This window comes from Giraffa tippelskirchi, chromosome 8 (assembly GCF_054371585.1).
Source record: "Giraffa tippelskirchi isolate mGirTip1 chromosome 8, T2T-mGirTip1v1.2.pri, whole genome shotgun sequence".
In the NCBI taxonomy this organism is placed as follows: Eukaryota; Metazoa; Chordata; class Mammalia; order Artiodactyla; family Giraffidae; genus Giraffa; species Giraffa tippelskirchi.
Genome location: NC_137282.1, coordinates 111,628,817 through 111,645,760, shown reverse-complemented (window position 1 = coordinate 111,645,760; position 16,944 = coordinate 111,628,817).

The window sequence follows — 16,944 nt, the reverse complement described above, 5'->3', positions numbered from 1 at the left end:
TGCCTCCCCTCCCGAAATTCCATCACAGAAAATCACCTGAAAGGTGGTGGTGATGGATGAGGCACTTGTTGATGTGAAATTGGCCAATTTAAGAAAAGTCAGAGGGCTGCAAAGTGTCCCTCGCCCCCTCCTTCCCACCACATCAGCCACTTACCCCTTCTAGTCTTTCCGGTTGGATTTCTCTTTGTTTAGCAATGGGAACAGAGAGGAGCCAAAAGACAATGCAAAAGATCCCAGGGGTGGGTGTGGGGAACATGATCTCGGGCTTGAGAATTCCAGGAAAGCAACTGGGCAGTGAAGCCATCCCAAATGGGTGTGGGGTGGGGGTAGGGCAACGTGTCTACCACGTCAGCGCCTTCCCCGGTGCGGGCAGAGGGCAGCGTGAGGTGGCTTCGCCTCTGGGGCTGGACTTGCAGATCTAAATTATTCCTAGGGTTAAGGAGTTCTCTGTCCTGTGTAGACAGCTCCACTAAGGCACAGCCCACTTTGAAGAGAAGGTAAAACTGATTTTTCCCTTGCAAGTAGCAGGAGAGTGCCAAGGAAATTTTTAGGTCTTAGAAGGAAGGAAACAATTAGAGGGAAGGCAGATTTCCCGACTCAGATGAAAGCTGAGCCAGATTCAAATGTCTCTTTCAAAGGCAATAATGCCCAAATTTACCTCTACATGCCATCCCTGGCTAAGTGTAGAAAGGGGGAAATCATATGCTTTTTAGAGCAAGATAAATAAAATAAATTTGTAGTGACTCTTTGGGATTCAAAATTGCAACTTTGACAGCACGGAAACTAAACCTCCCTTCTCCTTAACAGCAAGTTAAGACCTTTTTGTCTGGATCTCAGCACACACCATTGATCCTGAACATAGATCCAAACATGCCCTAAGACCTTCCTGAAATTCTCCATACAGAATTATTAAAATACACTACAACTAAGAGGAAGAAGATGATGTAGTTCATCTCCTTGGAGAATAGCTGAATTAAATGAGCACTTTCTATGGGCCAGGAAGTGGATCCCTAATTTCATTCTAATCTGAATAGCAGCCCAATCTATGTCATCCCATTTTATAGATAAAGAAACTGAGACCCTGAGAGCTTCTGTGATTTGCCAGTGGTCTCCCAGCTGGTGGATGGCAGATCCTTGGAGTCCAAGGATCATGGTCTAAAAACCGCTACCACAGAATGTTCACTGTTTTATTAAGAATTTGGGGTTTGTGTCACTTACAGGAACAGAAACCAGGTGAAAGAGATTGTCCTTGGGCTCATGGGTTTCTGAATTGATTTAAAATAAATTGTCATCTCAGAATAAGAGACACAGATGCATAGAACAGTCTTATGGACTCTGAGGGAGAAGGTGAGGGTGGGACGTTCTGGGAGAATAGCATTGAAACATGTATATTATCATATGTGAAACAGAACACCATTCCATGTTCGATGCATGAGACAAATGCTCAGGGCTGAGGCAATGGGATGGCCCAGAGGGATGGGATGGGGAGGGAGGTGGGAGGGGGGTCCAGGAAGGGGAACACATGTAAACCCATGGCTGATTCATGTCAATGTATGGCAAAAACTGCTACAATATTGTAAGGTGATTAGCCCCCAACTAAAATAAATAAATTTATTTGGAAAAAAATAAAATAAAATAAATTGTCATCTGAAGCAAAAGATATTTCAGGCTAGTATCTTGAACCAGGCAGGGGTAGAATAATAATATAAAGTCTTAGAGTAGAAGGGAATTTTGTGATCATATTGTGTAAGAGGTTCAGAGTAGAGTGACTTGCTCAAAGTCACATAGGAACTATGTGGAAGAACAATATTGGGGGGAAAAGTAGGGGATATAGTTACATCACTAGTTCAGTTCAGCTGATCTGAGCTCAAATAGACATTGGCAAGTTGATTTCTGAGTGACCTGGCATCCAGGTCTCCTCTACCTAAATGCTTTTAGCTCACTTAAAGAGACAGTCAGATCAAGAACACCAGAATGAGGGGATGGATTCTGGTCCCCAATAATATCCATCTATGTCCTCCAGTCAGCTCAAATTAAAACCATCTGCGTCTATTATTTGATCTGAACAAATAATATTTTCCCAAGCTTAGAGAAAGTGTGAGTAAAAGCAATTTTTTTTTTTCCAGAAAACTTTTGCTATTTTTATTCATCTTGTAACATGCCATGTTGGTAAAAATAGCATGCCTGCTAGGCAACAAGTCTCCAACACCATCATACTCTCTTCCAAAACGATTGCTTTGGCTATGCCCCTCTTTTTATTGATATTTCAAGGCTTCCACCAAAGACCATCAAATGAGATACCTGAGTTACTGAGTTCAAGTCCAAACCAGCCACTGATGGCTCCGGGGAGTCACACTTTACATGTAAATCAAGGCAGGGATTAGCAGTGGGATAAGGGCTTCCCAGGTGGCGCTAGTGGTAAAGAATCCACCTCCCAATGCCGGAGGCGGAAGAGACATGGGTTTGATCCATGGGTTTGATCCCTGGGTTGGGAAGATCCCCTGGAGGAGGGCATGGCAACCCACTCCAGTATTCTTGCCTGGAGAATCCCATGGACAGAGGAGCCTGGAGGGCTACAGTCTGTGGGGTCGCAAAGAGTCAGACAGGACTGAAGCAACTTAGCATGCATGCGTGCCAGAGGCAGGAAGCCCAGAGGGTCAAGTTTTGTTTCATCTGGTTCTGAACTGTATCCCCAGTGCTCTGAATGGTGCATGGCCTTAGAAGGTGCTCAGTAAGCACAGGGTTTATTGAATGAATGAAGGCAAATGTTTTACTAAATGACGTAATGGTTCCGGGAACACTTTTTGGAGCTCTGGGTTCTGCTGATTTTTAAAATTGTAGAAAATATACAGGTTTGCCATGAGTTCAAGCTTTTAAAAAGTTGGTTCGGTTCACCAAGACAATAAAAATGACTTGCATTTGGCAAGATGGGCCAAGTGGTGCTATCAAGGCAGTTATAAAAAATCCTTGATTTGGTTCAAGTCTGCCATGACTGGTCACAGATGAATATTAAAGAAACTTTCACGACCCTGACTGGTATGTTAGCCAGACTCTGTAGAGTCAGTTCTGCTTGTCCTTATATTTCATGGGCAAAAAATATTTAAAGCATTGCATTAAATGAAACTCTCCTGAGTTATAAAATTGTCTAAGTGGAGGTAGGACACTTCTTTAGAGTTTGTTTTACAGGGTGGTCCAGAGGTTAATTAATGCATTCACTCACAGGAGTGGGAGGGGGTGAGTTCTGACTCTAATGAGAACTACTTTGGAAGGAGAATCTCCAGAAAAATTTCCTTTAAAAAAGTTTTTTTGGAGTATAGTTGGTTTACAATGTTGTGTCAGTTTCAAGAGTACAGCAGAGTGAATCAGCTATACATATACATATATCCACTCTTTTTTTACATTCTTTCCTCATATAGGTCATTACAGAATATTGAGAAGAGTTCCCTGTGCTATACCATAGGTCCTTATTAGCCAACTATCTTACATATAGTAGTGTGTATATGTCAGTCCCAATCTCCCAGTTTATCCCTCCCCTCCTTTATTTCCTCCTGGGTAATCATAACCATCTGTGCCTCTATTTCTGTTTGTAAATGAGTTCATTTGCACCATTTTTAATAATTTCACATATAAGCGATATCGTAAGATATATATCTTTCTCTATCTGCCTTACTTCACTCAGGATGACAATCTCTCTTTTATTATCTTCAGAGCCTCAGTCTTCTGTAATGCAGGAATTAGGTCCCTGCTTCTGCAGCCCTGAGATGCACTTCTCAGAGGCATGCTGTACTGTGCTTAGATGCTCAGTCATGTTGGAGTCTTTTCAACCCCATGGACTCTAGCCCACCAGGCTCCTCTGTCCATGGGAGTCTCCAGGCAAGAATACTGGAGCGGGTTGCCATGCCCTCCTCCATGTGATCTTCCCAACCTAGGGATCAAACCCAGGTCTGCTGCATTGCAGGCCAAATCTTTACCATCTGAGGCCCCTAGGGAAGCCCAAGAATACTGGAGGGGGTAGCCTATCCCTTCTCCAGGGGATCTTCCCAACCTAGGAATCGAACCAGGGTCTTCTGCATTGCAGGCGGATCCTTTACCAGCTGCGCTACCAGGGAAACCCCTCAGAGACATAATTAACATTTTCCAGCTCCCTTGAGACACGTGATAGGGTTTTAAAGCAAAACGAGACTTCGAGGGATCAGGTGGGAAATTAAAAAGTAGTCATGTCAGAATAAAATGTGTCATCCGTGGGATTTCTCTGGTGATCCAGTGGTGAGGACTCCGAGCTCCCAATTCAGGGTTTGATTCCTGATTGGGAACTAAGATCCCATGTGCCGTGTGGTGCAGACAAAAAAAAAATTGTCATCCCTGCTGTCCTGAACTGTGCACAACTCAAAATCTCTTTAGGGGTGAGGAGGTTCCATGACTTTCTGAAGGACATAATAACACAGGTCACAGGACCCATATCTGAGGCTGCAATAACCCTTTGTGAAACATATCTTGATTTTTGAGGTTATTGTAGGAAAACCTGTTTCACGTGTTACTAATTCACAGAGTGTAAAAATCTACCCCAAAGCCTGATAGTCACCCTACACTTATCAGAGCCCAGATTTCTAAACGCTGGGCCAGAACGAGATTGCACGTGACTGAACCTTCATCACATCTCACGAACTGTAGGCCATTTGCTGGTAGGTTATGAAATATGATCATAAATGAAAAGTAAATGACTCACGTAAAATAAATGGACAAAGAGCACTCTGTGATGGAGAGAGCCCCGGGTCGATTGTGTTGGTTCATTTATTTGGGTTTGTAGAGGATTTCAAGAGGCCAGGTAACCCCAGCTACTCTACATAGATGGTAGGCTGCATGGCAGACATGGGGTACTGTTACTGCAAAGCTTGCCTGGAGCCCATTCCACAACCACTGAGTCAGGAGCAGCATGTGGGTGCCACTTTCCAACGTTCTGTCACCTAAGCTCTTTCTTTGAGTCAGGTGGCATTACGTGGAAGGCAAAGGAGAGGCTTATACACAGGGGTTGGGGCCCGAGCTTCTCAGAAGGGTTGAGACTTCCGCCCCAGACAGAAAATTCAAGTTAAAGTACACACAATTTATTTTTTAAAGGAGTTAGGGATTAAGTCAGTCACTGTAGCTGGCAGATTGGGGGTCAGGGGAGGATAATATTTGTGCAGCCTTTAGAGGTGAATCCTGGCAGGTGAGGGGTGGAGATGGTGAGTATTGACTACAATTTCAACTATTCCACCAAGATTGGCTTCACAAGTGTCCAACTGATTCATAAACTCCCCAAGCAAAGCAAGCAGATGGGATAAAGCAAGAAAAAACCACCACACCTGGGAGCTGCCAACTGTTCTGCTTTACAACGTTCTTTTCATTTCTCCTATATTCACATTGAAGAGAATGGGATAGGAAAGAGGACTATTCAGCATTAGTCTTCCTTTTCCAGATAGAGGGAAGTGTGAAGGAAGAACTCTTGAGACAAATGGAAAAGTGTGGCACAGAATCCTGCAGGGTATTGAATGCTCCAAAGGAGCCAAAGGGCTTCCGAGGGGGTCCGGAAGTATAGGGACTCCAGGTCAGTGCTGCTGGGTTCAAGTCTTCACCCCACCAACCCTGGGGCCAGGCACGCAACCTCTCTGGAACTTGATTTCTTTGTATGTCACCTGTGGATGAAATAGCACTGATCTTGGATGATGTTGTGAGGATAAAATGCCACCCTTGACATCTTACCTGGAGAAACCCCTTTGGGAAGTGCCAGCAAACCGAGTACCTCTTGGTGAGGATTCTGGTCCTTATCTTGGGCATTAAGTAGCCACTTAAGGTTTTCAAGCCAGTTGTGACAGGGCCTGGTAGGACAACAGGCAGGAGGAGTGGGATGCAGTCAAAGGAATAACTGAGCTGTCTGCCCTGGTGCCATTTTGGATAATATGGGCAATAACCCTAAACCTCTCAGTGTTGAGGCAGGTGCCCATGAGTGAGCAAGACTTCCAAAACTGAGCCATTTTGCAGTCACCTAGAGTAGAAGTTTTAATAATCTATCTAGCTCTGGTACTCCTCAGTGTCCCTCCTCCACTGTCAATGTGCCCACCCATAGTAAGGGGCACCTCAAAGCCCCAGATAAACATTGCAGGGATTTCAAGAATCCCACAGTCACACCTTTCCCCCCTCCCATCCTTCCTCCCTTCCCTTTTAACATCCACTTTGCTGTTTTCCCTGCTCTATTTTTTTTTTTTTACTGAAGTATGTTTGCCTTACAATGTTATTTTTGTTTCTACTGCACAAGAAGTGAAGATGTCTACACATTTCCCCTTCCTCTTGAACCCCCCTTGGCCTCCCTCCGCCATCCCAGCCCTCTAGGTCATCACAGACACTGAGCTGTGCTATAGGGAGCTTCCCACTTGACAAGGTGTCTGATGACTGTCTGAAGGATTTTGGAGTGGAAGTGAACGGGTGCCAGTGGAAAACAAACAAAATGCCTGCATCAGGAAGCTCAAGGTCCTGGGCCTTTACAACTTCTGAAAGACAAGCAGAAGCTCCCTCACCAAAGACTTCCACTCTGCCTCGGCTGTAAAAGTCAGCCTCATGAAAGCGTTTCCAACATGCATTTAAAATCATCCATCCAAAAGATAACTAAATCATGGCCATTCATTCCTCTCAACCCATCACACTGCAATGAAAACATGTATTTAACTGAGAAAACACTGAGCCTTCCCTCTCCCCGGGCCTGTGTCTTTTTTCTTCTCCCTTTCTTTGAGGGCTCAAAATGTTATGATTCATCTCAGCACTGCCTAATGCAGCAGTGAATTACAGGCCCCAGAGATTTCCAGACCCGGAGGGGTCCAGGCAGAGAACGTCCTTCAGTTCATCCCGGCCATTCTCTCTCCAGCCAACTGTGTTTGTTCCTGGACTCCTTTTGATCATTCCTTATAACAGTAGCCAAGCAGAGGAAATGAAGCTTTTGTATTTAAACTAATCCATGACCCTGGATAATTTGTAAGAGACATCTATGAGGGGTTAAAAATGAGCCTCTGACTGCTTGATGTGGAGACGTCCCAGACACACCACGGCTCCCATGGTGGGGTCATAGAATGGCAGTGTGAATGAAAGGATGTCAGGGTGTGCAGTGTCTTTTGGGAATATCTGTCTAGTCCAGCTCTCTTGGTTTGAAACATGCAGATACAGAGGCCCAGGGAGGGAAAGAGACTTGCCTGAGTAGCAATTTTCTGTGGGATTTCTGACTCTGAAGAAGACTCGGCCGTCGAGAGCAGTGTGGTCCTCCAGTTGTCTGATGCTAACCTGTCCCCCGCTGTCCAGTGGCTACTGTCAGATAAGCGTTCCATCGGTCTGTCCTCAGAGTCCAATCTTCAGGCTCACATGTGTGCTGACTTTAGCACATAGCAGAAACACCAGCCCCCAGTCCAACTCGACAATACAGTTTTATTTTTCAGTGACCTTTAATGAAGGAGGTAAGGGTTTAATTTCAGGTTGAAGGTTTTGGGCTCTGGGATCAGAATGCATGTGCTTCTGAGTCTTGGTCTCCTGGGGACAATAGTAGAACCCAACTCCCCAGTTGTTGTAAGCATTAAATGAGTTCATTGTGGTCGGTCAAGTGCTCACAGTGGTGACCAGCCCCAAGGAATGCGAGCTATCCACCTCTCCCATTCTCCATCTTTTTGGTGGAGAAAGGATAACCACTATGTACTTACAAATGCCAGAACCCTTCCATCTCTTTTCAGCTTACTGCACCAGGCTGGGACGCCCTGTCTACAAGGGACTTGACAGAGTGTGTGTCCCAGTCCCACCACTGACCGGCTATGTGATCCTGGGCAAGAACATCAGCTCTGAATGCCTCAGTGTTCTCATCTGTGAAATGGAAATACACATTCTGGCCTCCTATGTGAGGAACATTCACATAACAGTATATTACAGATGACTCACTTGGTGCCAAGCTCGATGGCAGCGCTTTGGATAATCAGTGAACAAAACAAAGAGCCCACCCCTGTGGGACTCCTATTCTAGCAGAGAAAACAGACAGTAAATAAACAAGACTAGATGAATGAACACGTTCTTTTGTTATGTGGAATCCACCAAAAGATATATGGAGAATAGGGGCCTTCTTTTTCCTAAGAGTTCCCTGACTCTGGCAGAAGCTTATTCCTGCAATGTTTTTTTCTTTTTTCATTTTTATTCTGAAAATTTTCAAACATATATAAGAGAGAATAGGATAAAGAATTATACTTACTACCACTTGCTTTACCAATTGTTAACTCATGCTCAATGTTGTAATAACTTAATACTTGTTACACCTTAATATAATACTTAATATTTCTCCTCTTTTCCTGGACTATTTTGAAACAAATCTCAGACATTTATATTTAATCTATAAACATTAAAATATGTCTCTAAAAGAAAAATTATTCAAAAACCGTAAGCACAATGACATTATCCCAACTAAGACTAACAATAATTCTTTACTATTATTAAATATCCAGGAAGTGTTTAAACCTGTCTTGTTATTTTTTAAAATTACACTTTCTTCAATTAACATGGAAATAAGGTGCATACATTGCCATCTGTTGACATATCTCTGAAAGTTTCTTTTAACTTATAGGTTTCTCTCTCCCTCTCGCCTTTTTTTCTTATATATTTGTTAAAAAAAAAAAAAAAAAAAAAAGCAGGCCTTTTTCTGTGTTTCCCCCCAGACATACACAAATGTTTTCCTGAAGTCTTATGGCATCCTTTGACAGGTTCCTCTGTCTCCTGGAATTCTTACAAATGGTTAGTTAGATCTAGAGGCTCGATCAGATTGAAGTTCTATTTTTAGAAAGATTGTTTTCTAGATGACATTATATTCTTCCCTCTCAGGGAACTTAACAGCTGGTTGTCTTGCTTTTGGTGATATTTAAAGCTGTTAATGATCCATTCCTAGATCCTTTACTTCACTAGAGGCTGTGAAATGGTGACATCCTAATTCTATCATTCCCTGTTTATTTATTAGCTATACTACTTCCACAAAGAAAAATTTCTCTCCATCTACTATTTGGGTGCCCCGAGGCACATTTAGTATGTAAAAGCAAGACGAACGTTTTATCCTCTCTTTAGCTTCCATTTTTCAGAATGAGTTGGTCATGTAGCCTTCTCCAAAGGTCAGTCAGCTCACGTCTTTTAAACATATTATATGTATTTCAATCTATTTCAGTTATTTTCTGGATGCACAGATGATCTCTCTTTGGCCAACCTGAGCTTTTTAAAATCTACTCATATCTTTTTTTAAAATTAATTAATTTTAATTTAGAGGCTAATTACTTTACAATATTGTGGTGGTTTTTGCCATACATCGACATGAATCAGCCACGGATATACATGTCCCCACATCCTGAACCCCCCTCCCAACTCCCACCTCCCTCCCCACCCCATCCCTCTGGGTTGTCCCAGAGCACCCGGCTTTGAGTGCCCTGCCTCATGCAATCTGTCTCACATACGGTAATGTACATGTTTCAGTGCTGTCTCTCAGATCACCCCACCCTCGCCTTCCCCAACAGAGTCCAACAGTCTGTTCTTTACATCTGTGTCTCTTTTGCTGCCTTTCATATAGGGTCATCAGTACCATCTTTCTAAATTCCATATATATGCGTTAGTATACTGTACTGGTGTTTCTCTTTCTGACTTACATCACTCTGTATAACAGGTTCCAGTTTCATCCATCTCATCAGAACTGACTCAAATGTGTTCTTTTTTTATAGCTGAGTAATATTCCATTGTGCATGTGTACCACAGCTTCCTTATCCATTCATTTGCCAGTGGACGTCTGGGTTGCTTCCATGTCCTAGTGATTGTAAACAGTGCTGCAATAAACATTGGGGTACATGCGTCTCAATTCTGGTTTCCTCAGTGTGTATGCCCAGCAGTGGGATTGCTGGGTCATATGGCAGTTCTATTTCCAGTTTTTTAAGGAATCTCCACACTGTTCTCCATAATGGTTGTACTAGTTTGCATTCCTGTCAACAGTGTAAGAGGGTTCCCTTTTCTCTGCACCCTCTCCAGCATTTATTGTTTGTAGACTTTTTGATGGCAGCCATTCTGACTGGAGTATTAAAATGGACTCATCTCTTCTTAATACAACTTAATCACCTTTGAAAGCCTCCTTGCTTTCTGGTAAAAGATGATCAAGCCTCATCTTGTACATTTCCTTCCTGAGACATTTCTACAAAGGAATACTGGTCCCTTTTAGTGGGAAATAAAATTCAAGGCCACAGTCTGGGCATTAGAGATGCTTATTTCTAGGCATTGAGCTTATACAGACATGAACAAGATTGATATGAGGCCTGTCTTCATGGCCCCCTAATCAGACTTGGGAGACTATAGTGGAGCACGTGTTAATCGAAGGGCAAGTTCAGGGTGTCATGTCATGTCCTAGTCCAGGTCCCAGTCCACGGATTTCTGGGGCAATAGAAAGGGGAGAGGATTGAGACTGGAGGGAGAAATACTTCCTGCTCAGTGTGTAACTAGATGTTGAACTTCAGAGAGAGGGTTAAATTAGTAGGCATGTGAAACTGATACATCAAATGTAACATGCTAGGCAACAGACCTCTCCTGCTGGAATTCAAAATACCCAGACTATAGGAAAGAGTTTGTTACAGGTGAACTAAGTATTGCTGCTGCTGCTAAGTCGCTTCAGTCCTGTCCGACTCTGTGCAACCCCATAGACGGCAGCCCACCAGGCTCTCCCATCCTGGGATTCTCCAGGCAAGAACACTGGAGTGGGTTGCCATTTCCTTCTCCAATGCATGAAAGTGAAAACTGAAAGTGAAGGCGCTCAGTCGTGTCCGACTCTTAGTGACCCCATGGACCGCAGCCTACCAGGCTCCTCCGTCCCTGGGATTCTCCAGGCAAAAGTACTGGAGTGGATTGCCAAACTAAGTATTAGCACCGTCCAAATCAAGTTGGGATGACTGTTCGTAAGAGTAACAGCTAATCAGATGTGCCTTGTCTGATTCAATCTACAGAAAAACTGCTTGAAGCAAGGACTACTGTGATGCCCACTTAAGAGACAAAGAGTCTGAGGTTGATGTGAGATTAAGGAATTTGCTAAAGGTGACCCAGTTAGTAATTAGTGGAAATGAAATTTGAACTCAGGAGTTTCTGATACCAGAGATGCTGGAGATAAGGCTCTTAGTCACTTTGCTCTGCCCTACCACCCAAACTGTATTCATATATAGATTTTAAGGCCCCTTTTCAAAGTGTTAAAAATCATTTCTCAACCAGCAGGGAGCCTTGATCATACCCTGTGTCACTCTTGATCAGATTTCTCCCCCGTTCACTATTCCAAAGATGACTTGACATTACATCATGGCCCCTTAGCACCACTGTGTGACATGGTGCTAATTCCTTCACCTCTCTGTTTTCCCTTGTCTATGAAATGGGGATAATAATCTCCATTGATGATAGAATGATGGGATATTGGTTAGTGACAGAGAGTGAGTCTCAATCAGTGGTAGTTATTACAAATAATGAACCAATAGGTAACACGTATCTTATCATTTGATGGCCACTACACCTAAAAAGGTAGGCAGATAATAATCCCTATTTTACAGGGGAGGACACTGAGACACAAGAGGGGATTTCCCATGTCTAAGGCCACACAGGGTAAATAGCAGCACCAGCATCTGAACCGAGACAGAGCACTAAGCTCTGCTGCCTTAATAACGAGTCTCCTTCAGCAGGGAGGGGGCTGTCGTTTCTGCCTGGGGGCCTTGTCACTTACTCCCACCTTGCTGAAAGGAAGCAAAGGTACTGCTCTAAGAGCCCCATTGTACATCAAAGCAGGTGACTTACCTCCCAAGGAGCATTCTGAACTCCATTCCGGATACCTTGCTCACCATGACAGTCAAACACAGGCAGGCGCTGGTTTACTTCAGTGATTACTGGTCTAATACACTGTTCTCCTTCTTACAGAGCTCAAAACTGAACATTGCATCCCTCTAGTGCTGACATTGGGAGAAGGATGGTTTTTAAAAAATTAACTTTGCATTCAAAACTTTGTGTCAAACCACATGTTTTAATCCCACCAGGCCAAAATGGAAAGGAAAGGGATAAGGGCAGTGTTGGAGTTTCATCAACAAGCTTAGCCCCCTTCTCTACCACCCACTCCCCCAGCTCCATTTCTTCAATCAACCTTTGTTAAGAACGTAGGTTTGAGTCCACAGGAACTTCTGGCTCTTTAAGGAACGTATGTGAAGGGGGGGGTGGTTATTAGGCTGCATTACTGGATAAATGATACAACATGCTTTCCAGCATGAATCATCCGAGTAGAGTGACAAAAAAGAAGCTTGAAAACTATGCACAGCCAGAATAGGGGCAGGCCTCGGCCACTCGAGCCAGATTTCAGATTTCAACTGCTTTAGACCAAAAATAAATAAATAAATTAAAAAAAAAACAAATTAAATTAAAATTTAATCTCATGGTGACAATTCCCATGGAAGAAGGCTAAAAAGTATTTTGTCTACAGCCCTCCCGCCTCCTCAGAATCAGAAGACTTCCCGCAGTCAGAGATGGAGAAGCCCCCAAGGGTCACCTGGGCTGGCCCCGGGGCTTCCTCCCCCGGCCCGGGTGGAGCCCCCTGCCGCGAGCTCGCGGGGTAAAGGAGCGCGCTTGACTTTTATTAGCAACACAGGCGGGGGCCACCGCGCGCCCAGACAGCCCGGCATCTCGGAGCCGAAATGGATGGCTCTCGGGCCGCGGGGCCAAGGTTTGCAAATGCGCCGCGGCGTTCTCAGGTGGACAAATGCGGGCCTCCGCGGCGGGCCCGGGTTCCCAGGCGCGCGGAGGCGGCGGCCCCCTTCAACTCCGGGCGCTGGCGGGAGCGGAACCCGTGTTAATTACTGTACGTTTCCACTGTAAAGAGAGTCAGCCGGGGAGCGGGGCCGCCGCGGCTGCCGGGCCCCGACGCACAAAAGCTTCATATATTCTGAATGAAGGCGAATCGCAGCCTCGGCCTCCTTGAAAAGAGCCGTGAGGGAGACTTCATTCTCTTCCTTTCAGCTGTGCTCAGACTGTGAAATCCACACAATCGCGCCCTTCTCTTTAAAGGGAGGGAGAAGAGGGGCCGCGGCCGCGCGCCCCGCCATTAGCTGGGCGCAGAGAGGGAGAGTTCACTCCGGGGACAAGGGCGCACGGCCCGGGGGCTGGTTGGCAGCAGCGATTCCCATCCGGCGGGGGCTGGCTACAGCTCTTTCTGCCGCTGCATTTCACGGGGCCTTTGTTGGGCTCTCCCCGGCCAGGGTGTCGGGCCCCGTCAGGTGCGGAGGCCCGCTGTCCCCTCGGCTCGCCCAGAGGTCCGTTCCCCCAGAGGGCTGGGTCCATTCCTAAGATGCCAGGAGTTGTCCCTCCGGCATCTCCAGGGACCTAGCCACACCCAGTTTGCCAGGCTCCCCCAGTAATTGAAACTAGAAGAAATGCTAGAACCAAGTAAACTATGTTAAACTGTATTTAAAATGCTGGCATTGAAAGTTTGATCTTGTTTTTAGAAGTCTGTGCTTTTAAAAAGATACAAATACAATCTATGTGAATCACAGGATGTCTACAAGATTTAGAATATATATATATTAATTTGCAAGTAGGACCTAGGTTTGAAGTTGGGTGATGAACCACATTCTTCATTTCTTTGCAACTGTGTAATCTTATTCAGGGAGAATATCTTAAGAGTAAAGTGGATCTTGAGACCAAGTTTTCTGAGTCCCTCCTTTGTAGCCCCAGTTTAAATGTCCTGGTCATTCCCTATAACTATCCTGACTCTCAAATTCCAGCATTGTAAAGGCTGGCTGACTTAGCAGGTGCCTGGTTGCCAACCTAGAACAGAAACTTTCTCCATTCTCTCCTTGTGGCCCTTTCATTTGGCAAAGCAGGGCACAGAAGAGAATGGCTGTGGAGCCATCTGGGGTTGTGACTGCTTCCTTTATAGCTGGAGAGAATGGAACACACCATGTGTAGCTTGGCATTAGAAAGTCAAGGGCAGAGGTGCACCCATCCTCAGTGACTCCCACTCACCACCTGTCCCTCTTTGGAAAAAGGGAGTAAACACTTGGTGACCCTTGCTATTTTTTGTTGAGTACCTGTTGTGTATTTTGCATTGTGCTAAGCACTTAGCAGGGGTTATCCTTTAATTCTTAAAAAAAGAAACAAACCCAGAAGGTGGTATTATTGAGCCTGAAAGATGTACAGGATCTTGCTAAAAATCACAGTCGATAAATCAAAGTGGGTTTGAATCCCAGTGGGAATGATTGCAAGCTCTTTCTAATCAGGCACATGACCCCCTCTTCCTTTATTGATTCATTTATTTGGCTGCACTGTGTCTTAGCTGAGGCATGCATGATCTTTAGCTGCAGCATGTGGGATCTAGTTCCCTGACCAGGAACCAAACCTGGGCCCCTGTCCTGGGAGTTCGGACCCTTAGCCACGGACCACCAAAGAAGTCCCATGACCTCTACTTTATCGCCTATTAGCTAGGCTGGACCCATCACACACTTTCTGTCCCATGAGCCCCACAAAATCCTCTGAGATAGATTCTTTTCTCATTTGTCTTGTCCCCATTTAACAGATAAATCGAGGGCCCCGGGTGTTAATGACCCAGCTTAATGACATCTAGTAAGTAAGGCCAGCCTTTGGTTTACATGTTGACGCACGGGACACTCACAGGTCTTCATCATTAAATTGCATGTATTTATTATCATTTTTAGGAAAAGTTGGGAAATTCAGAACATTTTAAAAAGAACATACGAAATATTTTCAGTCCCATCATCCAGGAAACTTCTGTTAATTATGTGATATGTTTCCTCCTGATCTGAGGAAGATGTCAGGAAGCCAGGTGTGAATCCTGCAATGTGTCAGCTGTGTGACCTTGGGAAAATTCTTTTCTTTAAAATATTTATTTATGTATGTATTTGGCGGCTCTGGGTCTTAGTTGCAGCATGCAGGATCTTCAATCTTAGTTGCGGCATGTGGGATCTAGTTCTCTGACGAGGGATCAAACGCAGGCCCCCTGAGTTGGGAGAGTGGAGTCTTAGCCACCGTCCCCTCCCGTCCCCTTTCCTCCCCTCTCCTCCCTTTTCTTCCCTTCCCTTGTTAAATTGAGGTGAAATTGACAAAAGATGCAATGATGCAATTGCCATTTTAAAGCCTACAATTCAATGACATTTATTACATTCACAATATTGTGCAACTATCACCTCTACCTCGTTCAAAAACATTTTCATCACCCCAAGAAGGGAACCCTGTACACATTACACAGTCATGCTTTAGTCCCCATGACCCTAATCTGCTTCCTGTCTCTATGAATTTACTTATTCTGGATATTTCATATAAATGGAATTATATAATATGTGATCTTTTGTGTCTGGCTTCTTTCACTTAGCATCATATTTTCAAGGTTCATCTACAATGTAGCATGTATTAGATGTTCATTCACTTTTATGACTGAATAATATTTCAGTCATTGAGTTGTAAGAATTCTTCATATAGTGTGGATAGTGGACCTATGACAGATATGTGATTTGCAAATAGATTCTCCCATTCTTGGGCAGATTCTTAATCTTGCTGTGATTCAATTTGCTCACCTAAAAGATAGATATATCTACAAATATGGAAGTTGTGAGGATTAAATAAAATTGGTTTACAGCAACAGCGCAATGCCTGGCTTGTTTAAGTGCTCAAGAAATGTTACTTGTTATGAATACGTATGCATCACTTTTATATAAATTGGGATCATAGTCCTTGATTTAAGATCATACTATGAACTTCTTCGTGGGCTTCCCAGAAGGCACTTAAAGAATATGCCTGCCAATGCAGGAGACATAAGAGATGTGAGTTTGATCCTTGGGTCAGGAAGATCCCCTAGAGGAGGGCATGGCAACCCATTCCAGTATTCTTGCATGGAGAATCCTCATCAACAGAGGAGCCTGATGGGCTACAGTCCATAGGGTTGCAAAGAGTCGGACACGACTGAAGCAACCTAGCACGCACACACACGAACATCTTTGCATAGCACCATATATTCTTTGACAATATGATCATTTTTTAAAATTGATTTTTAATTGGAAGATAATTGCTTTATATTGTTGTACTGGTTTCTGCCATATAACTATGTGAATCAGCCATAAGTATACATATGTCCCCTTTTTCTTGAACTTCCTTCCCATCTTCCACCCCTCCTACCCTTGATCATTTTTAATGATAGTCCAGTAGTCTATCATTGGAATGAGGCATAACTTGTTTAAGCAATCCCCTATAGGTGTTTAGGTTGTCCCCCACCCCAAATTTAAATAAATATTCTGATTTTTGTCACTATCAGTGCTTCGTTTTTTCCCCCTTGTTGGCTGCCAGGCTGGGAAAGTGGCACAACAGACTTAGCTGACTAATGATTTAAAACATAAAACAGTGAACACTTTTGATGGGAAGAGAAAACCCCTGCATATTCCTGACTCTCAGAAATTGTGTGAATTCATAAATGTTTGTTATTTAGGCTGCTAAACTTGGGAGTTATTTGTTATACAGCAGTAGATGACAAATACAACACATGTGAATAGACTTGCTACAGGTATAGAAATGTACCCTAGAAACATGTGTATATACATACACACACAGTGTCTATATTTTGACACATGCCCAGAAGTCCTGGATTCTCTCTTGTTGATCTAATGCCTAAAGAAGAATGAAGTCTGACAATTGTCTTCATTACTGCTTTTCTAATATGTGAAACATGCATTGGAGAAGGAAATGGCAACCCACTCCAGTATTCTTGCCTGGAGAATCCCAGGGACGGGGGAGCCTGGTGGGCTGCCGTCTCTGGGGTCGCACAGAGTCGGACACGACTGAAGCGACTTAGCAGCAATAAGGTAAGATATGTTGCTTGTGTTAACACAACCTGAGGACATCAGCATT